This window comes from Orycteropus afer, unplaced genomic scaffold (genome assembly GCF_000298275.1).
Source record: "Orycteropus afer afer isolate SDZICR_OR568_19922 unplaced genomic scaffold, OryAfe1.0 scaffold00049, whole genome shotgun sequence".
NCBI lineage: Eukaryota > Metazoa > Chordata > Mammalia > Tubulidentata > Orycteropodidae > Orycteropus > Orycteropus afer.
The window spans coordinates 14,551,201-14,578,055 of NW_006921636.1; positions in this window are offsets into that span (position 1 = coordinate 14,551,201).

Consider the following 26,855-nt stretch of genomic DNA (forward strand, 5'->3'; position numbering starts at 1 on the left):
TTGAACCGCCAGCCTTCTGGTGAGCAGTCAAGTGCCTTAGCCACTATGCTACCAGAGCTGTTAGGAAAATCCTTTCTGCTTCACTTTTCTTTAATGTTGTAAAAATATATTGAACACATTTGCCAATCCTGTTTGTAACCATCACCCATGCTCTGCTAATTTTTCTCATTACTATCCCAGCAAGGCCGCGTGGAGAGTGAACTGCCCTGTCCTGGGGAACGTGGGTCCTCCCCAGCCTCAGTGCCTCTAGCTCCTGCCCACAACTTTCCCCACCGAGGTTTGCCCGGTCTCCATGATCCCATCTTGCACTCACAGTGTCTTTCCAGCATCAGCCAGCTGCTTACTTTCCTTCCTCTGGGACTCAGGGCATTTATTGCTCAAGATAAGTTTGACGGGAGTGCTGGCAGATGGTGGCAGATTTGGAGAGCTGAGGCAGGAGAGAGCTTGGCGCTCTTGCCTCAGAGTCCTGCTTTCCTGCCAGGAGGAGGCCAGTCTGTGTTTTCTTTGTACTCTTGGCAGTGCTTGGCTTTGATGGGCTGGCCACAGGTGCAGGCAAGATGAGGAGAAACTTGGAGGCGACAAGGTGGGGGAGGGGAGAGGCTCAAAGAGACACAGGGGGAGAGATGAATGGAGAAAAGAAAGACAGGACGGAGCTAAGGGGAGGGAGAGAGACAGCAGAGATGGACAGGGAGAGAGGAAGACTGAGGTGAGCAGAGAGAAGAAGAAGGACATAGCATGGTGGAAACAGAGAAAGGATGGGCAGGGTGGAGAGAAACATGTTGTTGTTGTTGTTGTTATGTGCCATCGGTGACCCCTCCTGGGGTTTCTGAGGCAGTATCACTACGGAAATAGGATTGCCCAACCTTCCTTCCGAGGAGTGGCTGGTGGGTTTGAACCGCCAGCCTACTGGTTAGCAGTCAAGTGCTTTAGCCACTACGCTACCAGAGCTCCTGAGAAACATAGGAGGGGAAAAAGAGCAGCGAAGACAGGAAGGGAAACGGCGAAAGGGAGCTGTGCCCGAATTAGAGTGAGGCTGTCATGAGTGGAAAATCCAAGGGGCACCAAAAAATCTCGGTAATCAAGATAGATATAGTTTTAATGTAATATTTTGAACAATCAGATTGGCAAGTTACTGTTCTCAGGACGGCTGCCTATTCCCGTCAATGAAGTTTTAGAGTTGTGATGGAGTAGGGTGTGGCCAAGTGGCAGAGGTGTGCAAGGGCAGGGTTGGATCCTCTTTATTTAAATTATTGATACTTTGTTGACTATGTACTTTCCACATCATTTCGATTTTTAAAAAATATTACCTTAAATGTTATTTATCTCGATGACTGGATTTGGTTTGGGACTCCTTTAATTTTACTTGCCTCACTCTGGTCCCGGCCTGGGAAGGGAGAGTCAGGGAGTGAAAAATACATGGGGAGGATGGGGAAGGAGAGAGTGAGAGGCTGGTGGGAAAAAAAGGAAAGGAGAGACTCAGGAGCTGGTGCGGGAAAGCAGGTGGTGAGAGGAAAAGGGGAAGCGCGTGCAAGAGAGGATTGAGGGAGGCAGCATTAAAGTAGTTTGGGAAGCAAGCAGGCAGCGGGAGCTAGCAAGACAGATGTGGAGAGAGGTGAGGCCGGAGCAAGAGGGGCACGCTGACACAGGGCAAAGGCAAGAGGAGCCACAAGTCCAGCCAGAAAGGAAGAGCCAGACAGGACATGGCGGGAGGGGAAGGAGAAGAAGGTGGGCCCCGAAGCAGGTAGGGAAGAAGCTGGTGGGAGGCAGCGAGAACTTGTTCCAAGTGGCCAGTGGCAGCGCAAGGAAGGTGCCCCTTGGCCCTGAGGCCTGTCGGCTCTGCCTCAGCAGTGCCTGAGAGTTTAGAGGTGATGCCGTGTGGGACAGGAGCTGATAGTGCCGCTGCCTCCAGTGTAGGGGCCCTCGGTGATTCCCCTTGACCTTGGCGCACTGGCTTTCTTTAGAGGATCTGTGGACTCCTCAGGGAGGCAGGAGGCTGCCAATTCTGAAGATCCTTAGGTGGTTGGGAGTGTTTCTAGGTGTTGATGTGAGCTGACTTTATTTTATTTTTTTGAATGTTTAGTGTGTATTTGTTTATTCTCCAAATCCTTCTGATGTGAAAGATTATATCTGGTATAATTCCCTAGGCCTGTTTCCTTATCTTATATTTATGTCTCCAAAGGACTCTGCCTTCAGGTAGCTTACATGAGTTGAAAAGTGCTTTAAAACAAGGAGTTCAGTACAGTCCAGGGATCCAGTAGAGAATACCAGCCCTGGCATTATAAATATTAATAAAACACTAGTTGAGATTCGCTGTGAGTATGGGCTATACATTGGGCACCTTGCTAACACTTTATATATGACCTCCTATCTTCTCTGTAACAGCCCCGTCAGGGTGATGCGGTGGTTATCCTGGTTTATAGGTACAGAAACTAATACTTGGAAGGGTGGCATGACTTGCCCAGAGGTGCACTGATCATAAGCGACCACATCTGCAGTCTAGTCCAGAAAATTCTATTCCAGAGCCTTCACCGTGGACTTTCGTTCTGCTCTGGAGGCCTACTGGCCAGAGAGCACCACCACACAGGACCATCCCCATCTCCATATTTATCTACACCCCCAGTTGGGTGTTGGCTCCCATTGAATTATGTTGTTTTTGTTGCTAGGTGTCATTAAATTGGTTCTGACTCGTAGCGACCCTCTGTACAACAGAACAAAAACACTGCCTGGTCCTGCACTGTCCTCACAACTGTTGCTATATTTGAGCTCATTGATGCAGCCTCTGGGTCAATCCATCTCATTCAGGAGCTTCCCTCTTTTTCGCTGGCCCTCTACTTTACCAAGCATGATTTCCTTCCCCAGGGACCGGTCGTTCCTGGTAACGTGTTCAAAGTATGTAAGACAAAATCTCACCATCTTTGCTTCTAAGAAGTATTCTGCCATTCTAAGACAGATACTTTTGTTTTTCTGGCAGTTCAAGGTATATTCAATATTCTTTGCCAACACCATAATTCAAAGGCATCAATTCTTCTTTGGTCTTCCTTATTTGTTGTCCAGCTTTTGCATGTATATGAGGTGATTGAAAAATACTGTGGCTTTGGTCATGCACATCGCAGTCCTCAAAGTGACATCTTTGCTTTTTAATATTTCAAATAGGTCTTTTACACTAGAATTGCCAAATGCAATACATCATTTGGTTCGATAGTTGCCGTCAACTCATGGTGACCCCAGGTATGTGAAGTAGAACTACTTTCTAGGGTTTTCAAGGCTGTGGCCTTTTAGAAGCAGATTGCCAGCCCTGCCTCATGAGGTACCTTTGGGTGGGTTTGAACTACCAACCATTTGCGTAGTAGTCAAAGGCTTAACTGCACCATCATGGGATTACATACTGAGTTACAATGCCAACAATATTTGGCTGGTCCCTTCCTAATGTATCACTGTTCCAAGAAAAATGAAAGCACGGAGGTAACATTTTTGAACAACGACAATGTTCTGTCCTTAAGTTTGACCTAAAAGACAAGAATTATGACTCCATTTTGTAGATGTAAAAAGTGAGGTTGAAAGACTGTAAGTAATTTACAGTCCATGAAAGGTGGAGCTGGGATTTAAATTTGGGTCTGGCCGATTCTGAGTTCAGTGCCATCCACCTCTATCTCTGTCAAGTGAATAGCCTGTCTAGAGCCAAGTGCCCTTGGGCTTTTGTGTACAAGGTTTTAGACCAAATTTCTTATGGCAGCCAGTGTTTGTATAACTAGTGTCACAGTGAACCCAGTCTAGGGAATGGTTACAAAGGTTACAGAAGAGAAGGGTTTTGTAGGCACAGTGGAGACCCACCACTGATCCTTCGTTGAGCAGGGCACAGGTGACTGTAGAGAGATGTGTGCCATTCAATTCTTAGGTACAACATGGATCATGGCCTATTTTCTTTTAAAGAGTTTATGCCCATAACTTATTTGAGAATGCTTTAAACGACTCTCTAGGCCCCCACTTCTTTATCCCCTGTACTATTTAACATGCAAAGTGTCATATTCAAAAGCAAATTAGTCTGAAATGAATCCTCTTTTACCCTTTTTATTTCCAAAATCCAGATTTAGATTTTAGGTTCATTAATATGCACAAACACTGCTCGGTTAAGCCTGTTTTAATTTCTCTGTGTGCTTTGTAAACAGGGATTACAAAGACGTTTGCATTTTCATGGCAGATTCTGGAGTAGTGTATACATTTGGGCTATTATCACATAATAAATAAATAACCCCCTGAAACTCAGTGTTGGTAATTTCATTCCCCCTAAAAAGAACCGAACCCACTGCCGTTGATTCCAACTCAGAGCGACCTATAGGACAGAGTACAACTGCCCCCATAGGATTTCCAGTGCTGCAAATCTCTGTAGAAGCAGACTGCCACATCTTTGTCCCACAAATCTGCTGGTGGGTTTGAACCACTGGGCTTTCGGTTAGCAGCTGCATGCTTTAACCACTGTACCACCAGGACCCCTCAATTTCATCCCCAGAATGTTGGTTTTTATTCTTCTCATTCATCATTTGGATTTGTGGTTGTGATCTCAGGAGTCACCAGGGGTCTAAATGTGGTTGAAAAGCAATGCCCTGTCCCTTGGTGCCCATTTGGTGGGCATATGCCAGCTTCAGCACTGGGGGAATGAAGCGTCAGCTTGGCTTGGGAAACTGGACTTGGAAGCACACCCTACTTATTAAATCTTCCACTTAATGGTGACAGTTGTAGGCATTAGTTACTCACCGTGTCTGCCAAAGCAAGGGAAGTGTGTAGACTTGTCTTGCTGTGTGCAGATAATAGAGAGACAGGACTGCTGGAGAAGGTTCTAGCCATAAGAATAAATGGCTAGGAGTCATGTCAGGGAAGTGCCACACACAAACTCAGTCTTCCAGGAAGACCCCATCTTCAAAAGTGAAAGACAGGATGGACTTTTCTTTTCCTGTGATGGAACACAGCTTGAGATTATCATCATTATCTCTGCATTAGGCACTTGAAGGAAGGTAATGCATCCTGTTGGTAACAGAAGAGCAACAATAATTAACCACTACATATTGCATCCTTTCTGTGTGTTAGACAGTGAACTAAGTTGCTTTATATTCATTATCTTACTTAATCCTCAAAACAACCCCCTGAGATATTTGCTCGTATCATTCTTACACCCCTGGTAAGGGAAATAAGTGCTTAAGGAACTTGCCTGAGGTCACAGTGCCATTGAGATCTGAAACCCAGTTCTGTCTGCCTTGGGCTCGTTCTCCTCACTCCTTCTATTCCTGCAGTTACACAGTGTCCTCAGGGCCATGCAGAGCACTAAAGTGAGTGTTCAGAAATGTTTGCTGAACGAATAAGTGAGTGAACAAATGAGTAAAAGCAGCAGTCCTCCCGCTTCTCTTCCCAGCCCTGTGATGTCACACCAACTTGCAATTGTCTGTCACTCCCTGGAGGGTGGACAGTGTCCAGATAGGCAAGGTTTTGGGAAGGGTGACCCACACCCAGGTATGTACCTCCCACTCGCTTTACGCTATGTCTCAGTTATTTTAGCATCTGTGTGTTTACTTTTATCGCCCATGCCAGCAGACTCAAGATTCTAACTTGTTCCTCTCTTTATCTCCAGGGTCTAGCGTAGGCCCTAGGCACATAGACTGTGGCAGGTTTATTTTTTCTTGGACTGGCTGGTTTGAGGGTTGCTTGTTGTGAATAAAATGCATTAATGGCCGCAGAAATCATTTTGAAGCACTTGATGCTTAAGGGGAGAATTCAATACATCAGTTATTTAGGCCTTTCCACACTTAGCTCAGGTTTTCTAGAACATGCTTTCTCAGTGGGGAGGTTATCATCTCTAAGAGGGCAAAAGGAAAAAAAAAAAAGAAAAAAGAAAATCTTGCATAGATTTGCATATAGTACAGAAACAGATAGATAGCTTACCTGGGGTGTTAAAATTACATGGAAGGGAGATTCGGAAAAAGACATCCAAAAAGCCACCTTGTTGTTGTTGAGTAACATCTGGTTGATTCAGCTCATGGTGACCCCATGTGAGAGTAGAACTGCCCCATAGGGTTTCCTAAACTGTAATCTCTATGGGAGCAGGTCACTAGGTCTTCTTCTCTGGAGCTGCTGGATGGGTTTGAACTGCTAACTCTTCAGTTAGTGACTAAGGGCTTAACTGCCCATGGTGGAACCAGGGCTCCTTAATAATGAAAAAAGGGTTGAGAAGCATTGCTATAGATGCAGAGTCTGAGACAGAGATTCATGTGAAGGTGGTTTATTGAGGAGGTGCTATTAGGAGAGAAGGAGTGAGGGAAATAGGACAGGGCAGGGAAAGAGGGGTAAGCAAGGATGTGGTCTCAGCTGGACTCTCCACTACAGCCTGATTCCTCAGGGAGCTCCAGGGGTGAATTACACCTAGCTGTACTCACCTTGAGTTGAGGCCAGAAGCCTTTTTTTTTTTTTTTTTTAATTTTTATTGTGATTTGGGTGAAAGTTTACAGAGCAGATTCATTTTCCATAGAGCAGTTCATACACATTTTGTCTCATGACATTAACTGCAGTTCCCCACAGTATAACAGCTCTCTTCCCACTTCCTCCCTTTAGTTACCTCTTCCCTGTGTCCTTCTCTCCCATGCACTCCCCACCCCCAGCTGTCTCCCTATACAAGCACTGTCCTTCTGTTCTCCCACTATTGATCTCTCCAAAGAGTGTATCTGCCTGATGTAAATGTTCCTCCCATGTGCCTGTGTATTGTTTGGCTGGAAGCCACAGGAGTGAGTTCAGTTCCAGACCTGAAGGGTAACTGGGATCCATAGTCTCAGGGGTCTCACCAGGCTCTATCAGACCAGCAAACCTGGCTTTTTTTTTTTTTTTTTTTTTTTTATGATTTTGAGTTTTGTTCCATATTGTTCTCCCATACTGTCCAGGATCTCCTGCACCGATGCCCATCTGAGTGGTTGACAGTGGTAGGTGGGCACCATCTAGTTCTGGTCTTATGGTCATATAGGCTGAGGATCACATGGTCTACCAGTCTCTTGGACTAATTGTTACCATGGATCTTTGGTTTTCTTCATTCTTCTTTTCTCTGGATGAGGAGAGACCCATCGTTGAATCTAGATGGCCGCTTGCAAGCTTTTAAGACCACAGTCGCTACTCACCAAGGTAGGATGTAGAACCATGTTTTTGTGTAGTATGTTACGGCAGTTGAGCTTGATGTCCTATATGACCATGGCTCTGAGCCAGCTACTTGTTCCCTCATGATAGCTGGCTGTGGCCAAGAAGTTACCACACCCTTGTTCTTTGTCAGCTCTACTGTGTATCCAGACATTCTTACAGCACATACAGATATGCAAACAGAAACATTGTCTGCTAAGCCTATCCATGGTCACGGCCACACTCCCCCCTACACAGACATACCTGATCATTCAACCTGTGTACCCATCTGTCCACCCATCGATCAGTGTTTGCTATCACTGACAACACAGTACTGTACATGTGAAAAGGTTCATCTTTGTTGTCTGTACCTCCCATGTACCTTTCTATGGATTCCTGTTCTGAGGCCAGAAGCCTTTTGTAGCTCCATGTCAGTCAAGTGTTGGTCCTTGACTGTCCCCATGTGTGTGCTGGGGAGTAACCTCTAAGGTGATTCCTGTTGGCCAAGGATAATTCTCAGAAGATCGCAGCTGTGAGCAGCGGCACCCACAGTGGGAGGTGTGTACCAGCCTAGTGAAGGGGATCTGGGCAGACATTCCAACAGCACTACACCTTCCTCCTGTGGCTTTGGAGAAGTACCCTGATTGGTTCCTCTGCTTTTATGTCCAGATGCATTTGGAAGGAGGGGCAGAGATGGGAAATGGCGGGCTCTGATTCATGTGAGCCTCCTCACTAGACACCTCAACCTCAGCATTGCATCTTTGGTTATAGAGCATGAGGGCTTCCATTGAGTTGGGAGGGGTCTTGCATTTAAACAAGGAAAACTCTCCTATTTTTGGGGTGGTTACTACCTACTGGAAATATTTCTCCAAAGAAATTTAGTTGATTTTTTTTTTCCTCTGGCTAAAAAGGTTACAAGGGGAGAGAATTAAAACTAGCAAGATTTTAGAGGCATTCTTCCTTATTCAGCAGACAGAACAGACCCTGGCCATTTGTGGCTTGAGGTGTTTTCTTAGGAGGCTACCTTTGACTATCTGGTCTTTCTCATTCTTCAAGTCTTCTCAGTGCATGGTTAGGGTATATGGAAACATAGTTGGGCTAGGAAAATAATTATGAATGAATGAATGAATAAAAAGTGAATGGAATGAGTGAGTCCAAGAAGGTGATTCTTCACTGGATTTGAGCCAGTAACCTGTAGCACCCTCATTTACTTTCAGAGTAAGTGAAGAACCTCTACCCCCTCAAAGGAATAAGCAGATGGTTGGTCTATATTTCCTCACTTCCCCAGGCCTGGGAGGAAGGCAGCTACATTGTTTCTCTGACTCTTAACATCTGAGGACAGTGGAAAAACAATGCTTACCTCTTGCCTCTCTCTCAGGGGATTTGTGAAGCTGAGTGGAATGAGATATTTCTGGCTCTTTAATCTCTTAGAGAGAAAGGAAATTTATGAGGATAATAATATGCTGTCCATGATACGTGAAGAAGCTGCTCATACTCATGTTTCTTAACAAAACTCACTGCTATTGAGTCGATTCCGACTCATAGTGACCCCCATTGGATTTCTGATGCTGTAAATCTTTATGGAAGTAGATTGCCCCATCGTCCTTCCGTGGAGCAGGTGGTGGGTTTGAACCACTGACTGCAATGCCACCAGAACTCCTTATACTCGTGATTAGTGGGGGCATTAATTTTGAAGAATTTTTTTTTTTCCCTTGCAAGTGCTGACTTCATGCAACCCTGTGTCTCTAGCTTGTGCAAGAAGATATTTGGAAACAAAATTAGATGATGCTGACAATGATGATGATGATATTGTTGATGATGTTGTCAACTAATATACATTGAATGTTAGTAGGTGTTCTGGTTACCTAATGCTGCTCTAATAGAATATACCACAAATGGGATGGCTTGAACAAACAGGAGTTTATTCTCTTACAGTTTGGAGGCTTTAAGTCTGAGTTCAAAGTGCCAGGCTCTAGGGGCTTGGTGAAAGCCCTTCAACCTTGGGCTTCAGCTCTGCCTCCTGCTCCCAGCCCACTGAAACTAAAGGCATAGCTTCACTCAGGCAGCTACTGGCTGCTGAGACTGACAAGCCCAAGGTCAACAAATAAAATGGCACAGTCCTGATGTTACCAAATCACATAGCAGGCCATTATTTCAAGTCCATTGTAAGTCCCAAGGTTGGCAGAGCATGGCAGGCTCTGAACGACATGGCTACATTCAGGGTTCAAGTGTACCATAAGGTTTAGACCATTCCCACAGCTGCTTCTTATATGTGAGAAGCAGACCACATCAATAAAGTAGCTTGTGGTAGATCCCATCATGGGGAATAACTACCACCAGCTGCCCAGCCACTCAGCCAGGCCCAGCCAAATTGACACACAACTTTAACTACCACAGTAGGTATTAGATTCTGTGCTAAATGCTTTATTTCCATTATCTCATCCAAGTCTCATGAGATTATAGGAGGTCAATGCTATGGTTGTCCCAATTTTATAGTTAGAGAAACTGAGACCGAAAGGTGTTACATGATTTGCTGAAGGTCACACACAGCTGGTAAAGGACAGAATTTTACAGACATAGCTGAGATGCAGTTCACAGTAAGAATATACTCTATGATAAGTGTGAGCTGAGCCCTATGAAATCATAGTGGGATGGAATAAATGTCTAATGGCTTATGATGGAGAAAGACCTTTGTAAGGGATGACATTTGAGTTGGACTAGAAGGATTTTAGAGGATGTAAAGAAAGTGGAAAAGAGCCCAGTGGTTAAGCACTTGGCTGCTAACTGAAAGGGTGGCAGTTAGAATCCACCAGCCATTCTGTTGGAGAAAGGTGAGGCAGTCTGCTTCTCTAAAGATTATACCTTTGGAAACCCTATGGAATAGTTCTCATCTTTCCTATAAGGGTCTCTATGAGTTGGTCTTGAGGACAAAGGGTTAAAGAAAAGGGAGGACACTCCAGCAGAGCTCCTGAGGCAGGAGACATGTAGGATCTATTGGGGGGGAAGTAGGGCTGAAAAGGAAAAGAGTGGAATTAGGACAGTTTCGAAAGTAGACATACCAGGACTTGGTGAGAGATGGGGTGTGGAAAGAGTGAGAAAGAGCCTCTGCCTCTGAGTGATAAAAATACTAAGAAGGAAGAGCTGGTTTCATGGGAAAGATGATGCAGTTGGCCTTGGATATTTGAGTTTACACTGCACTTTGAGGGCAGATTGGAGATATCTATCAGGCAGCTGGAACTGTGTGTCTGCGGCCACCCGGGAGATGCTTTTCCTCTGTGTTGCGCTTGAGTAAGCCTGAAGCAAAGGGTACTGAAGTATGAGAAGCCCCTGCTCTCTGAGGGGGGTCACATGAGCAGAATGTATGTAAACTTAACCACAGGCACAGATGCCTGGTGAATGGAATGAATCAAAAGTGCATAAGCGGTAAACGTGACAGATGATCTTCCAAAAATGTAAACATGAGCTTGTCACTCTCCTGCCTACCCATCTCCCCTGCCCTCAGGGCGAAGTCCAGCCCCTTAACACATGTACAGGCTCCTTGAGGCTTGATCTCCTCTGACCAGCCCCTAACTACCATCTTGTCCTCATCCCCTTATTACCTCGGCCTCCCTGTCCCTTGTACAATTTAAAGAACACATTGTACCACTCTCACGTCTGCAACTGGACATTTACCACTCACCTTTCCTGGAACCTCCTCTATGTCTCTCTTTCTCTAGTTCTTCAACACTCAGCTCAACCTATCGGCCTGTCACACTCGGGACAGTGTGTCTATGGACAGACCCCTCCCTGAGTCACCTGTACTCTTTCCAAGGACAAAGGCTATCTCTGTCCCCTGCCTCACTAGTAGAACTAGTATGAACTATGTAAGCATCAGTGAATGACAATTGGCATAATATACTACACAAAAACATTGTTGTGCACCTACTTTGGTGAGTAGTGATGGGGGTCTTAAAAGCTTGCAAGCGGCCACCTAAGGTGCAACAATTGGTTTCTCCTCATTCGGAGCAAAGAAGAATAAAGAAAATCAAAGATATATGGAAAAAATTAGACCAAGGGACTCGTGGAACCTCAGCCTACTTGACCCTGAGACCAGAGGAACTGGATGGTACCTGGCATTGTCAACCACTAGGAAAGGGATCAAAATAGAAGGTCCTGGATAGAGTGGGAGAAGAATGTGGAACAAAACTCAAAATCATAAAAAAGACCAGGCTTACTGGTCTGATAAAAACTTGTGAAACCCCAAGATTATGGCCCCTAGTCACCCTTCAGTCTTGAAATTGAACTCACTCCCGTGGCTTCCAGCCAAACAATAGACAGATGTATAAGACGAACATGTATTTACACCAGGTAGGTGAACTTCTTACAACAATTAACCATGGAAAATAAGAAAAACAATATTTGCATGGCGAGATAGCTCAGAGAGCAGGAATGCATAGGTAAGGAGGAGACAGAGATAAGGTAATTACAGGGAGGAAGTGGGAAGAGAGCTATTACATTAGAAGGATTGTAGTCAATGCCATGAAACAAAATGTGTATGAACTGTTGTATGGAAAATGAAATTGCTCTGTAAATTTCCACCCAAATCACAATTAAAAAAAAAAATGAGTGAGTGAGTAAATGAATAGATAGATGCAATACTTTCTATATTTAGTCTCTCTCCCCCCCCTTTTTTTTTAAAGGTAGTGCAGTGTAGTAAATTACTTTGTGTGGCTTTTCTACCCATAAGTCTTTTTAAACTCCAAGGTGGGATTTGCTATGAGCAACTGAGGAGCTCCTGATTGCTGAAGGTGTCCACCTGGAGTATTTCTGTTGGGAGTGGCAAAAAACAATGTTCTGGAAGGTGCCCACTCTCTCTCAAGTGCTTAGAGTTCTGATGCTATAATTCGCTAGTTTGACCACCCTGCCGGGCTCAAAAGGAGGCCTCCTAGAGGCAGAACTCTCTCTCTGATTGCTGGTTGAGGAAGACGTGCTGCCGAAAGAGACACGCACCCCTGAAAGAGACACGCGTTGCTGGGAAAGAGATGCAAGAGACACGCATCACTGAGTGAGACACCGAGGGACCAGCACTGCTGGGAAAGAGACTGTGAGAGACTGTTGGCTGAGGGACAGTGGGCTGGGAGAGAGACTGAGCATTTTTCCTGAACTTGAATTGTAGCCTGTGGTGCTTCCCTAATAAACCCCATAATCTGTGAGTTCTGTGTGGCCACTGCAGTGAATTATCGCACCTAGGAGAGAGGTGGTGGATGCTTTGGGAGGAACGGTTGGAGAAAGGGCTGGAGGGAGGCAGCATGTTTGGCCTTGCAGTAATAGGCCTTGGGCTATTGAAGGTGATTCTGCCTTCCTCTTGTGGGATTAGAAGAGGTCATAACGTGGACTCCTGGCCATTTTAGCAGGTAGGTAGTTCTTCTTGAATTTTAAGAGACATTTAGCAAAAAAAAAAAAAAAAAAAAAAAAGGAAGAAATATTGGAACTTCTGGAAAAGAAAAGATTCAGTGAGGTGGTTTCTCAGCATCCTTCTACCCCTTGCCTCAGTTTCCCCCTTTGCCCTGCCTTGCCATGGGCTGCCTAGAGTTCTCCTTGCTATTCTCATCATTTCTCACCAACGTATCAGGCTCTTGAATTCAATAATGAGATGTTCCTGGGCCTCGGTAGTCTGGTGAGGCATGAAGAATGCCTGAGTGTTCTCAGAAGGAAGTTCTGGGTTTGTGTGGTCAGTCTGAGTTCTGAGAGGTGTTTGAGTGACTGGAGGAGCTTTGAGATCATCCTGTCACAAAGCATAGGACATGTGGAGAAAGGGTAGACCTTGTGGCTAGGAGTGACCTTAGGCTCTGTTTCTTGGTTTGAAAATATGTTTATGTTGACCTCTTTACTTCACAAAAGAGAGAGTTCAGTGATCTTTCAGTCTTTATGAAGAATATAAATTCTTTAAATTTGTGACAAAGCCCATATGACAGTATTCTGCCTCATCAACGATAGTTTACTAGTTAACATTTATTGAGTAGTTACCATGTGCCAAGCACTGGACTAAGTCATACTTGTGGAAGGTTCGATTACATCTCACATTTTACAAGGAAACCAGATAAGGACAGGGTATAACAAGGTCATGGTCACATAGTTGGCAAAGGCTTCAATGAGTGTTAAACACAGATAATGCCTGAAATACTAACAACTATATTTAGTACCTTTCCAAAGACTTGGCACTTTTCAGATTGGGTCAGGGAATGGTTCTTGTATTTTAAATGGAAAATCTCATTAAGACTCCAAAATTGTTGGTCAGCTTTGGTGGGGATCCTGTAGGGCTAGTTTGGGATTCAGATGTGGCTGCACCACAGCTTGTGTGAGGATGGGTGTGAGGTTGGTTATGTGCTGTGCTAATTAGCTGAGAAGCATATATGAGGCAAAATGTTCCATTGATGGATTTGTATTCTAGGTTGTCTGAACATCTACAAAGTCTGTCCAGACATTTTCCCTACATGGTTAAAATTGGGCAATTCTCTTGGATTCAGTTGGATAAGCAAAATCTGTAATGAGAAATATTAGTGTTTCTAGATCTTTATCTAAATCATAACATTTGCTACAGTGACTTTAATTTACATATCAAAGTTATTGAAATTGAAATGATAAATAACTCATGAAGGCAAAAATGGCTAAAGATAGCAGAATAATAAGATCCAATGCTGCATGCATTTAAAGTCAGAAGCCAATATTTTCATTCTGAGAACTGTTACAATCAAATATATGTTTCTATTTCCACGCCAAAAATCAGAACCAAAAAATACTCTTTCTCTTTGAGATTTTGTTGTTCCCTCTGAACTCTTTAAACTGTCAACAGAAAGAGCCAAATTGCAGAGCCTAAGAGACAGCTCTCACTTTTTCTCCGCCGGGTACTTGATTTTCTACTTAAGTGTTTATGTTTCAAATCTTGTTTAACCTTTTGATTGACTTGGTGATCTCATGAGCTGTATGTAATCTGCTCGCTCTCTGGACTACTCTTGACGTTGCTCTTGATTTTACATTGTTCTCATTGCTATGATTTGTCTGTGCAGGAGTCATGTGGGTTCGGTTCATACTAATGTAGGAAGGTTCTGCCGCCCTGAATTAGAATGGGATACTATTTTTGTGACCCCACCCTTAGAAGCTTCTCACTTAAAGATTTCTGTACAAAGGCTAGATTGGGTGACCACACCTTGCCTCACAGCTCATTTCAGAAGATAAATTTTAATCAGCCTCTCTTGAATGTCTGGGAGCTCTGGTAGTGCAGTACCTAAGCCACTGGACTGCTCACCAGAAGGCTTGCAGTTCAAACCCACCAGCCACTCCTCAGAAGGAAGATGGGGCAATCTACTTCTGTGGTGATGCTGCCTCAGAAACCCAAGGAGGGGTCGCTATGAGTGGGGTCCAACTCGATGGCCCATAACAACACAACACAATTTGAATGTCTGCATGTGGAGTGAAGTGCTAGACTTCTCAGCAAGGGCATGTCTCTCTTCCTGGGGTCTCTAGAAACAAAAATAATTTAATTTCATTCTTTTCTAGGAGGTAAACATCGATGATTTCACTCCTCTGGTTTTATATTAATGGGGAGAAATGAAAGTTCAATAAATATTACATATGTATTTTCCTATTATGATCCATAAAGGAGACAAAAGGGTCTTTGGGGGAGAATAATGGTGCCAAAGATGTCAAGTTCAAAGGGAAGTCAAGAAAGCTGAGCATGAAATGCAAAGAGAGATACAGATGGGGAAGGGATTCTCCAGAGCAGACGGAGAAAGGGATGGGCAGACACAGGACTGAGAATCTGACATTGTAGTGAGTTTCTGTGGATTTTGAGGTGAAAGTACCTATATTAATGATTCTTCCCTTAGATTTTGGGCCTCAGAATAAATTATCATAAGCTATTACTATGCTTTGCATGCTGATAGAATCACATGTAATTTTAACTAGAACAATCTTTCTTGATTGGGTACAGCTATTCTGTTTTATTTTCAAATGTATTAGAAAAGAAAAATTTCTTTTCTTATGAGACCTGAAGATCACACTCATAGGCAGGAGCGACATGCTTTATTTTATTTATTTTTTTTAAATTGTGTTTAGTGTACATTTCTGTCTTGGCTTAAGGGCAGAAATGATAAAATATGTGATTGGAAAAAGTAGACAATGTATAGAAGAAAACAAAACTTCTGCTCATATTGTGAATATCTTCCTCCCCTATTTTGCAGAGAGAATTGCGTGCTCTGCTTTATAAATGTAGGTTCAAGCTGAGTCCTTGTTTCTTATCCCTCTTATAAAATTTACCTCATAGCTTAGTGCCTAAGGCATTTGACTGCTAACCCGAAGGATGGCGGTTCAAACTCACCAGCCACTCCTTGGCAGGAAGGTTGGGCAATTTACTTCGTAGTGATACCGCCTCAGAAACCCAAGGAGGGGTCGCTATGAGTCAGCTCCAACTCCAGGGCAGTGAGTGAGGCTGATGTGTGGACAATGGATGGATAAGGAGGGGAGTGTCAGAAGGAACATAGTGATGAAAGCACTTGGTCAAGCAGCATGGACTTGAATGCTGTTTTAGGAACAGCTGGCCTTGGCTACCAGAGGCAATCAGGCTGCCTAGACTACACTTTCAGAAAAGTTTGAGCTATTTTTACATTCCTAGATGTGCTCTGGTAGCATAATACCTAAGGCACTTGACTGCTAACCAGGAGGCTGGCGGTTCAAACCCACCAACCACTCCTCGGAAGGAAGGTTGGGCAATCCTACTTCCGTAGTGATAACTACCTCGGAAACCCAAGGAGGGGTCGCTAGGAGTCGGGGCTGACTCGATGGCAAATAACAACAACAACAACAGATGTGCATAGGGCCAAATTCTCACATAAGCTATTGTCACCATTGGAAATGCATCAGTATGTCTCTTACCTCTCAAATATCTTAGCCTTGGATCTGAATATACTGTGAAATAAATTTACTATTTCAAAATAGCATTTTGTTGTGATAAAAAAGAATACATGCTTCATATATAAACACACAGTAAGAGATCAAGAAATGTTAGTTGGTGTTATTCTTAAGCCATCCTTGTGTTAGGGGATATTTAGCTTGTTTTCACTGTAGTGAAAAATATTGTGATTAAAGTCTTCCCACATATTTGTCTATATCCTCTAGATATATTCTGTTGAAAACAATGTGTTTTTTTTTAAACTTTTTATTGTGATTTAGGTGAAAGTTTACTGAGCAAATTCATTTTCCATTCAATAGTTCATACACAAAACTATGTCTTAAAAATTATTTTACCAGATTAAACACCAATACAGTTGTGTACAAGTTTAAACTCCCATCATTGATGTATAAAGTTACCTGTCCTGGCATCCTTGTTAGCCCAGGATATCAGCCTATCTTTTTAATCTTTGTCAGTCTGCTGGGTAGGTATAAAGGACTCTGGTAGTGCAGTGGTTAAGTGCTCAGCTACTAACTGAAAGGTTGGTAGTGTGAACCTACCAGCCACTCTGTGGGAGAAAGATGAGAGTCTGCTTTGGTAGAGACTGACAGCCTTGGAAACCCTACGGGGCAGTTCTGCTCTTTCCTGTAGGGTTGCTATGAGTCAGAATCAACTGGATGGCAGTGGGTTTTGGGTTGTTGTTGTTGTTGCTGTTGTTATGTGCTGTCGAGTCAGACCTGACTCATAGAGATCCCTCCTTGGGTTTCTGAGGCAATATCACTACGGAAGTAGATTACTCCATCTTCCTTCTGAGGAGGGCTGGTGGGTTTGAACCACCAGCCTTCTGGTTAGCAGTCAAGTGCCTTAGGCACTGTACTACCAGAGCTCCTGGGTTTTGGGTAGGTAAGTATATGTTAAGGTGCATTTCTCAGTTGGATTGTCTTTACTTCAATGACGTTATTTAATTTTGTTCGTTGCTGTAGTTTCAAATCTGCAATAGTGCCTGGAGAGCAGTAGATGCTTATTTATGCTTATTGATTGAATGAATGAAGGCAGACACATAGTTATAGGCCATTTGCCTTTCTTTTATGAATTACTTAATATCCTTCATCAATTATTCTGTTGGACTGGTTGTCATTATGTTGTTGTTGTTATGTGCCGTCAAGTTGTCCCGACTCATAGCGACCCCTCCTTGGGTTTCTGAGGTGGTATTACTATGGAAGTAGATTGACCAACCTTCCTTCCAAGGAGTGGCTGGTGGGTTTGAACTGCCACCTTCCTGGTTAGCAGTCAAGTGCCTTAGGCACTACGCTACCGGAGCTCCCGGTTGTCATTATACATCTTAGATAATAACTCTGTCAAGTTAGTCATTTTTCTTTAAATGTTTCTTATGTGTTTGTTAGCAATATAGATTTCTAAAAACTTTTGTAAAATACTTCCATCACCGCCTTTATGGTTTTTATGGTTTCTGATTTGGTGTTATACTCAGCAAAGCATTTCCCAGCCTAAGGTTATGTTTTTTTTTTTTTTTTTGATTTATTCACCTATGTTTTTCTTTTCTATTAATAGATTTGTTGTTGTTGTTGTTGTTGTTGTTGTTGTTATGTGCCGTCGAGTCGGACCTGACTCATAGCAACCCCTCCTTGAGTTTCCGAGGCAATATCACTACGGGAGTAGATTGCCCAACCTTCCTTCCGTAGAGTGGTAATGTACTATTATTACGTTCTTGGAATGAACTGTACTACTCTGTTATATGGATGTATATAGCAAGGTATTAAGTTCTTTTTGTTAGAGATTTTAGTTTTGAATCTAACGTCAGTGGACTAAGCTGTAGATGTTTTTGTGTGCTACCTTGAAGAACTGAGACATTTCTTCCTTTCTCTAGATCTAAACCAAGCATCTCAAATTTGCTCACAAATCACCTGGTGAGATTAAATTGCTGATACTGATTCAGGAGGTCAGGGGTGGGGCATAAAAGGCTGAGTTTCCTACAAGCTCCCTATGGTTTGAACCTACCAGCTGCTCTGTGGAGGAAAGATGAGGCAATCTGCTTCAGTAAAGATTTGCAGCCTTGGAAACCCTCTGGGGGTTGGTATGAGTCAGAATGGAGTCAATGGTAGTGGTTTAGATTCATGCTATTCAAAGGATAGGCCGGCAGCCATAACCAAAGGTGGTGGTATAGTGGTTGAGGCATTCAGGTACTAACCAAAGGGGCAGTGGTTGACACCCACTGTTTTGGTTACCTAGTGCCGTTCTAACAGAAAACACCACGCATGGAATGGCTTTAACAAACAGAAGTTTGTTCTCTTATAGTTTGGGAGGCTAGAAGTCCGAGTTCAAAGTGCCACGCTCTAGGGGCTGGATGAAAACCCCTCGACCTTGGACTTCAGCTCTGACTCTTGCTCCCAGCCACTGGAGCTAGCGGTGTCTCTTCACTCAGGTATCTTCTGGCTGCTGAGTCTAAGAAGGCCAAGGTCAACAAATAAAATGGCACAGTCCTAGCATTGCCAAACAACGTGGCAGACGATTTGTTCAAGTCTGGAGACAGTCCCAAGATTGGCAGGAAACATGGCAGGCTACAAAATAAACACTCAGCTACATGCAGGGTCCAAGCATGCCAAAAAGCTGTGGAGACCTTTCTTAATGCTTCTTATATACTGCCTTTTATACCACATGCCTAGGAGCTCTGGTGGCATAGTGCCTAAGGCATTTGACTGCTAACCAGAAGGCTAGTGGTTCAAACCCAGCCACTCCATGGAAGGAAAACCGGGCAATCTACTTCTGTAAAGATTTACCGCCTTGGAAACATGGCAGTGAGTTTGGTTTTGGTTTTAGACCACATGCCTAAAGCAACTACTCAGCTGCTTACTGCAGATTCCACCACAGACTTGATTGCCAGTCTCATCGTGGGGAATAACTACAACCAGCTGCCCAGCCACTCAAAACCAGGCCCAGCCAAGTTGACATATAACTTTAACTACCACACCCACTAACTGCTCTGCAGGAGAAAGATGAGGCAGTCTGCTTCTGTGAAGAATTACAACCTTGGATACCCTATGGGGCAGTTGTACTCTGTTCTAAAGAGTTGCTATGAGTCAGAATTGACTCAGTGGTAGTGTGTTTGGTTTTTTGGGTTTGTTGTTATTGCCATCGAGTGAGACCTGACTCATAATGACCCCTTTTTGGGTTTCTGAGCCAGTATCTCTACAGAAATAGATTGATTGCCCACCTTCCTTCTGAGGAGTGGCTGGTGGGTTTGAACTGCCAGCCTTGTGTTTAGCAGTCAAGTACTTTAGGCACTATACTACCAGGGGACTTAAAATGCACATACATTGCCCCATTTCTGTAGATAATGCTTAGATTCAGTGTACTTTTGAGAGGTGTCTATTTATATACATATAAAACCCATTGCCGTCGAGTTGGATCCGACTCATAGTGACCCCTCCTTGGGTTTCTGAGGCTGTATCACTACAGAAGTAGATTGCCCAACCTTCCTTCCGAGGAGTGGCTAATGGGTTTGAACTGCCAGCCTTCTGGTTAGTAGTCAAATGCTTTAGGCACTATGCCACCAGAGCTCCCTATATACATACATACATATATATATATATATATACATTTTATTTTATTCAGACTCTCAACTGTGTTAACAAAGTATTTTCTAATGATTCCTTGATTTTTTTTCCCTCTGTAACTCTATCTCCTTCACATTTCTACTTTTGCTTGTGTTTTTATTCTATTTTTTTTTACACTAATTCATGTTTGATCTACTTTACTGTCTTGTTTCTCAAAGAAGCAGCTCTTGGATTCATTTCTTCTGGTGTTTTCCTATTTTGTAATGGATTGATTTCTGCATCTGTCTTTACTAAGCTCTCCTTCCTGCTTTAGTCAAGTTTTTATTTTCTAACTTCCTGTACTGACTTCTTAAATAATTGATTTATCTTTTTTCTTGCTCTGTTATTAAAGTATGTAAAGCTATGAAATTTGCTTTTAGTATACTTTGGCCATTTTCCATATATTTTGATATATGGTGGTTTCATTATTGCTGTTCTTTAAAATTCTGTAATTGCTATTTTGGTTTTATTTTTGACCCAAGAATTACTTCCAAGTTGTCGGAATAATTATTTTGTTCTACTTTAGAAATTAATTTCTGGTTTATTGTAGTGTGTGTGTAGAATATAATCTATAATATTAATTTCTCTTTCTGAGAATTTAATGGGGTTTTCTTGGTTAATATTGGTTGATTTTATAACTATTTAGTACATATTAGAAAAGGAACTAAATTCTTTATGTGCAGTATACAATATGTGAACAAAGCTTTTTTACATTGACTTTAATAATATTAATCAAATCTTCTACTTTAACACCTACTGTCTTCCTGATTAGCCATTGCTATTATTTTCTTTCATTGCCTCCCAACTTGTATTTATAACACTTTTTTCTTTATAATGTTTGATGCTATGTTATTCAGATATCTTTATTGGAGATTGTAACATTTTCCAGTTTAAAAGTGAATATCATTTATTTTATTTCCCCTTTTCCAGACATACCTTTAGTCTTCTTCCTGGTGTACATCATGTACTTGTGTTTTTTTTTTTTGTTTGTTTGTTTGTTTTTGGATCCAACTTGAGACTCTTTCTGTTGCGTTCATCCCATCTACAATTTTGGTTTTGATTGGCATCTTTCCTTTAACTCTGTTTTCTATTTGTTGTGAGTATTCTTCTATGGTACAGGGAAAACCTACAGTATACTTTCATTTCTAACTGGAGGTTATTTTTATAATTTAAAAATTATAAGATTTTAAGGGAAAAAAAGTGACACATAGAAGCTGAATAAGCCCTTACTTGAAAACTACTAGAATAGTTTAGTAATAGAAGAAATGAAAGATGAAATAAAAAAATTTCTTGGAATAAATGAGAATGAAAACATAACCTACCAAAATTTTAGGGACACAGGAGAAGCAGTGCTGAGAGGGCAATTTATAGCAATAAATGGACACATCAAAAAAGAAGAAAGAGCCAAAATAGGCATCTTTATTCAACATCTCCAACAATTAGAAAAAGAGCAGCCAAAAAAAAAAAAAAAGAAAAAAAAGGCCCATAGTCACCAGAAGACAAGAAATAATAAAGATTTGATCATAAGTAAATGAAACAGAAAAACAAGAGGAAAAATCAACAAGACTAGAAGTTAGTTCTTTGAAAAGATTAATAAAATCATCAAAACACTGGCAAATTTAACAAAGGAAAAGAGGGAGAAGATGCAAACAATATGAATAAGAAATGAAATGGATGACCTCACAAAAGAACCAACAACAATGAAAAGGGTAATATCAAGATATGATGAAGAACTGTACCCCAAAAAATGTGGAAACCTAGAAGAAATGGGTTTCTGAGGTGGTATCACTATGGAAGTAGGTTGCCCAGCCTTCCTTCTGAGGAGTGGTCTTTGGGTTTGAACTACCAGCCTTCTGGTTAGCAGTCAAACACCTTAGGCACTATGCCTCCAGAGCTCCTAGAAGAAATGGGAAGATTTCTAGAAACAAACTACCACTTAAGCTAACACAAAACCAAAGAAAACCAAGCTCACTGCTGTTCAGTCAATTCAACTCATAGCACCCCTCTTGGGTTTCCAAGGTGGTGTCTCTATGGAAATAGATTGCCCAGTCTTCCTTCCGAGGAGTAGCTAGTGGGTTTGAACCACCAGCCTTCTGGTTAGCAGTCAGATGCCTTAGGCACTATGCCACCAGCACTCGCAAGCTAACACAGACTAAGGTAAAAAAAATTGAATAGGTCAATAACAGAAGAAATTGAACAGGTCATTAAAAAAACAAAAAAACTACCACTACCAACAAAAAAGTCCTGCCCTAGATGACTTCACTGGCAAATTCTACCAAACATTTGGAGAAGAGTTGACACAAATTCTACTCAAACTATTCCAGAATATAGAAAAGGAGGAAATACTTCTGCATTAATTTTATAAAGTAAGTATAACCCTAATACCAAAGCCATGCAAAGGTACCGCTAAAGAAGAAAATTATAGACCAGTATCCCTCATGAACACAGACACAATAATTCTCAACAAAATCCTAGCCAATAGACTCCAACAACATATCAAAAAAATAATACATCATGACTGGGTAGGATTCATACCAGGAATGCAAGGATGATTTAACATATGAAAGACAATGTGATTAATCACATAAACAAAAGAAAAGAACCACAGCATCATATCAATTAATGCATTTGACGAAATTCAACACCCATTCCTGATAAAAACATTGAATAAAATAGGAATATAAGGCAAGTTCCTCAGCATAATTAATGGCATATATACAAAATCAGTGGCCAACATTATTCTCAGTGAGGGGAGACTGAAAGCTTTCCCCTTATGAACAGGTTCCAGACATAGAGTCCCTTTATCACCATGCCTATTCAATCTGGAGCTGCCTCCTCAGAGTATGTTGTTGTTGTTGTTATGTGCCATCGAGTCGGACCTGACTCATAGCCACCCCTCTTGGGTTTCCAAGGCAGTATCACTACAGAAGTAGATTGCCCCATCTTCCTTCCAACCTTAATGATGTGGATAGAGTAAAGCTTTCAGGGCCCCCATTTGCTGATGTGGCATGTCTCAAGATGAGAAGAAAGAGATGGAAACATCCATTAATAATTGGAACATGGAATGTACGAAATACGAATCTAGGAAAATTGGAAGTTGTCAAAAATGAAATGGAACACATAAAGATCAATATCCTAGGCATTGGTGAGCTAAAATGGACTAGGTTTGGCCATTGTGAATCAGAAGATCGTATGATCTATGCTGGAAATGACACATTGAAGAAAAATGGTGTGGTATTCATTGTCACAAAGAATGTATCAAGATCTGTGCTGAAGTACAATGGTGTCAGTGATAGGATAATATCCATATGCCTATGAGGAACACCAGTTAATCCTACTATTATTCAAATTTACGCATCAAACATCAAAGCCAAAGATGAAGAAACTGAAGATTTTTACCAACTTCTACAGTCTGAAATTGACTGAACATGCAATCAAGATGTGTTAATTATCACTGGTGATTGGAAAGCAAAAGTTGGAAACAAAGAAGAATCGCTGGTAGTTGGAAAATATAGCCTTGGTGATAGAAATGATGCTGGAGATCACATGATAAATTTCACAAGACCAACGACTTATTCATTGAAAATACCTTTTTTCAACAACACAAACAGCAACTACACACATGGACTTTGCCAGATGAAGTACACAGTAATCTGATTGAGTACATCTGTTGCAAGAGGCAATGGAAAAGCTCAATATCTTCAGCCAAAACAAGGCCAGGTGCTGACTGGAACAGACCATCAACTGCTTATATACAACTTCAAGTTGAAGCAGAAGACAATTAAAAGAAGTTCACAAAAGACAAAAATATAACCTTGATTATATCTCTCCTGAATTTAGAGACCACCTAAAGAACAGATTTGATGCACTGAACACCAATGACTGAAAACCAGAAGAATTGTGGGATGACATCAGGAACATCATCCATGAAGAAAGCAAGAGGTCATTAAAAAGACAGGAAAGGAAGAAAAGACCAAAATGGATGTCAGAAAGCAGATGGAAGAATCAACAGGAGAAAGGAGCTGAAGAGAAGATTTCAAAGAGCAGCTCAGGAAGATGAAGTCAATTATTATAATGAAATGTGCAAAGACCTGGAGTTAGAAAACCAAAAGGGAAGAACACACTTGGCATTTCTCAAGCTGAAAGAACTGAGGAAAAAATTTAAGCCTTGAATTGCAATATAGAAAGATTCCATGGGCAATATGTTGAATGATTAGGAAGCATCAAAAGAAGATGGATGGAATACACAGAATCACTAAACCAAAATCAATTGGTAGGTGATCATCCATTTCAGGAGGTGGCATATGATCAAAGAACCAATGGTATTGAAGGAAGAAGTTGAAGCTGCACTGAAGGAATTGGCAAAAAGCCTCCAAGAATTGATGGAATGCCCATTGAGGTGTTCCAACAAATGGATGCTGTGCTGGTGACACTAACTCAGATTTGCCAAGAGATTTGGAAGACAGCTACCTGGCCAACTGACTGGAAGAGATCCATATTTGTACCCATTCCAAAGAAAGGTGATCCCACAGAATGTGAAAATATCAAACAATATCATTGATATCACATACAAATAAAATCTTACTGAAGATAATTCAGACATGGTTGTAGATGTATATTGACAGAAAACTTCCAGAAATGCAAGCTGGATTCAGAAGGGGATGTGGAGCATAGCTGATGTCAGATGGGTGTTAGATGAAAGCAAAGAATAAAAGAAAGATGTTTACTTGTGTTTTATTGATTATGCAAAGACATTTGATTGTGTGGATCATAACAAATTGTGGATAACATTGAGAAGAATGGGAATTCCAGAACATTTCATTGTACTCATGAGGAACCTGTACATAGACCAGGAGGCTGTCATTTGAATGTAATAAGGGGACTCTGCGTTGTTTAAAATCAGGAAGGGACTGTGTCAGGGTTGTATCCTTTCACCATATTTATTCAATCTGTATGCTGAGCAAATAATCCTAGAAGCTGGACTATATGAAGAAGAATGTGGCATGAGGATTGGAGGAAGGATCATTAACAGCCTAAGATACACAGACGACACAACTTGGCTTGCTGAAAGTGAGGATGACTTGGAGTACTTACTTATGAAGATTAAAGACTACAGTATGCAGTATGGATTACATCTTAATATAAAGGAAACAAAAATCCTCACAATTGGACCAATAAGCAGCATCATGATAGATGGAGACAAGACTGATGTTGTCAAAGACTTCATATTACTTGGTTCTACAATCAACATCAATAGAAGCAGCAGTCAAGACATCAAAAGATGTATTGCATTGGGCAAATCTGTTGCAAAGACCTCTTTCAAGTGCTGAAGAACAAAGATACCTCCTCGAAGACTAAGATGTGCTTGACCCAAACCATAATATTTTCAATCGCCTCATATGCATGTGAGAGCTGGACAATGAATAAGGAAGACCAAAGAAGAGTGATGCCTTTGAGTTGTGGTGTTGGTGAAGAATGCTGACAGTACCATGGTCTGCTGAAAGAACTAACAAATCTGTCCTGGAAGAAGTGCAGCCAGAAAGCTCCTTGGAAGCGAGAATGACCAGACTTCATCTCACCTACTTTGGTCATGTTGTTAGAAGGGATCATTCCCTGGAGAACAATGTCATGGATCAGTAAATAATGGTACATACGCACAGTGGGATACGTTAAAGAACAATGATGAATCTAGGAAACAGCTCATGACAGGGATGAACTTAAAGGCCATTATACTGAGTGACGTAAGTCAATCACAAAAAGACAAATATTATATGACACCACTATTGTAAAAAATCAAGAAAAGGGTTTCACATAAAAGGAAATATTCTTTGATGGCTTCCAGTGGTGGATGGGAAAGGGTGGGTAAACCACTAACTAACAGCAGACACACATTAAACTTGGGTGAAGGAAAAAAAAATGTAAAAAAATTCTGGGGGAAAAAGAATAAGGAAATAGTTAGAAGCAATGATCTAGGAAGAAAAAAGAACCACCACCTAGTCTGTGGCTGGCACTGGACATAAACTATCAGGGCCCTGTGCATAGAAAGACCCATGTTTGGTTTAATGTTCTATTGTGGCTGTCTTGAAATAGAATATCTGTATCTATCTCCAATCAATTTCATTGCCACTGAATCGATTCCTACTCATAGCCTACAGGACAGAGTAGAGTTGCTCCATAGGGTCTCCAAGGCTGTAAATCTTTGTGGAAGCAGATTGCCTCAGCTTCCTTCCACAGAAAAGTTGATGAGTTCAAACCACTGACCTGGTTAGCAGCCAAATGCCTTAACCACTACACCACCAGAGCGCTCTCTCTCTCTCTATATATATATATATATGAGAATTTATAGTGTAAAGATTTTTATAAGTGCCAATTTATTTAGTCAATTCTATTTTTAAATTTAATCAAGGATTTCAGATAGTTTCATCCTACTGCTTACTCATTTTTGAAATCTATATTTTGATTGAACTTTTGGTATTTTAGAGAATGTCCACAATTATGTGATGTAGTCGTGTGTTAGTATCAGTCTTTCTGAGACCTTGTATATTTAAGAATATTATGATCTTTTTTCTGTCTCCTCTTTTTCTTCCTCTTTTCCTTCTCCAAGACTGTCTTCTTACCTTTCCTCCTTCTCTGTTTTCCTTTATACCTGAATAATTTATTGTCTAGGTGTAGAAGAATACCTTCTCCCTCAGATCTCTATGGATGTTTCTCCATTGTCTCCTGAAATCTAGGGATACTAAGGCAAAGCTTAAGGGCTTTATATCATTTGTTTCTTTGTAGGTATCATTTTTTGTCTACAGGCTTGTGCAATCCTGTCTTCATCCTTGATATTCTAGAATTTCACCAGGATGTTTCTCCAAGTTGGTTGCTTTTTTAAAAAATGCATTTTATTGAAATATAATTTATGTACAGTGAAATACACAAAACTAAAGTGACATGAGTCAATGCATTTTTCTTTCCTGCAGTGTTCCCTTTCCTCCCCTTCCACGCCTAGCAACCAACAAAGAAAGTTTCCCTCCATATATAAACCTTTCCTTGACCCTCCACAACAATGAACTAATACTATGTTTGTCCTTCTGTGATTGACTTATGTCACTCAGCATAATGTCCTCCAGGTTAATTCATATTATGTGGTGTTTTGCAGACTCTACATTATTCTTTAGTGCTGCATA